Below are 1,143 nucleotides of genomic sequence, written 5' to 3'. Positions count from 1 at the left end.
TCATTGGTTTTTTGATATGGATTACATTGATTCTGTGGACCACTTTGGGTAATATGGACATTTTCATCATATTAATTCTGCTAATCCAGCGAGCATGGAATCTTTCCATCTTTTTGTGTCCTTTTTAATTTTTTTCAGCAGTGATTTGGAGCTCTCATTTTAGAGATTTTTCACCTTCTTTCTTAAATTGATTTCCAAGTATTTTATTTTATTGGAGACTATTGTAAATGAGCTTGCTTTATTGTTTTATTTTGCTGCTAGTTTGTAACTGTAGCATAAAATTGCTACTGATTTTTGGTTTTGATTTTGTATACTGCAACTTAAATGGAATCGTCTACTAGCTCTAAGAGTTTTTTGGTAGCATCTTTAGGTTTTTCTATGTATAGGATCATTTTATCTTCAAACAAAGATGGTTTGACCTCATCTTTTCCAATCTGGATGCCTTTATTTCTTTCTCTTGCCTGATTGCTCTATTACTTCCAATACTATATTAAATAGGAATGGTGAGAGTGGGCATCCTTGTCTTGTCCTGTTCTTAAGGGAAAAATTTTCAGCTTTCCTTATTTAGGATAATATTTGTGGTAGGTTGTCATACATGGCTTTTAGTAACATGCACAGCACTCCCACCAGGAAGAAGGTGGGAGCATGCCCAAAACATCACATCTGTGCCTGTTGTCCACCAAAGCCAATGCCACAGCCACCACCATGGCAGGGTCACCTCACAAGCATGGTAGCAGGGACAATCATCATGCAGGTGACTGACTGTTCACTCATCAGCATCAATATAGAGATACTGACAACATAAAATTCCAAGAAAACATGACACCACCAAAAGAGTACAGTGATTCTCAATTACCATACCCAGTAAAGCAGGAATCTCTTGAAATTACTAAAGTGAATTCTGAGCAACAATTGTAAGGAAACATAATGAGATATGAGAAGACTCAGACAACATAATTAAATAAGGGAAAAAAATCCAGCATATGAAAGAGGAAATTAACGAATAGATTAATGACTTAAAAAAGAATGTAGGATAACTCATGGAACTGAGCGATTCATTCAATGAAATATAAAACACAACCAAGAGCATAAACAACAGACTGGAGCAAGCAGAATAAAGAAGTTCTTATCTCTAAGATTGTC

The 1,143-nt window shown here is 35.4% G+C and overlaps 1 pseudogene; it reads left to right on the top strand.

Moving 5' to 3' along the window:
* The window catches only part of LOC103609853, a 16,069-nt pseudogene that overhangs the window by 438 nt on the left and 14,488 nt on the right, over positions 1 to 1,143 (top strand).

The sequence above is a fragment of the Galeopterus variegatus genome, unplaced genomic scaffold (assembly GCF_000696425.1).
Source record: "Galeopterus variegatus unplaced genomic scaffold, G_variegatus-3.0.2 Scaffold10195, whole genome shotgun sequence".
Classification (NCBI taxonomy): Eukaryota; Metazoa; Chordata; class Mammalia; order Dermoptera; family Cynocephalidae; genus Galeopterus; species Galeopterus variegatus.
The sequence above is the reverse complement of the archived record's forward strand: the minus strand, read 5'-3'. Positions and strand labels throughout refer to the sequence as shown.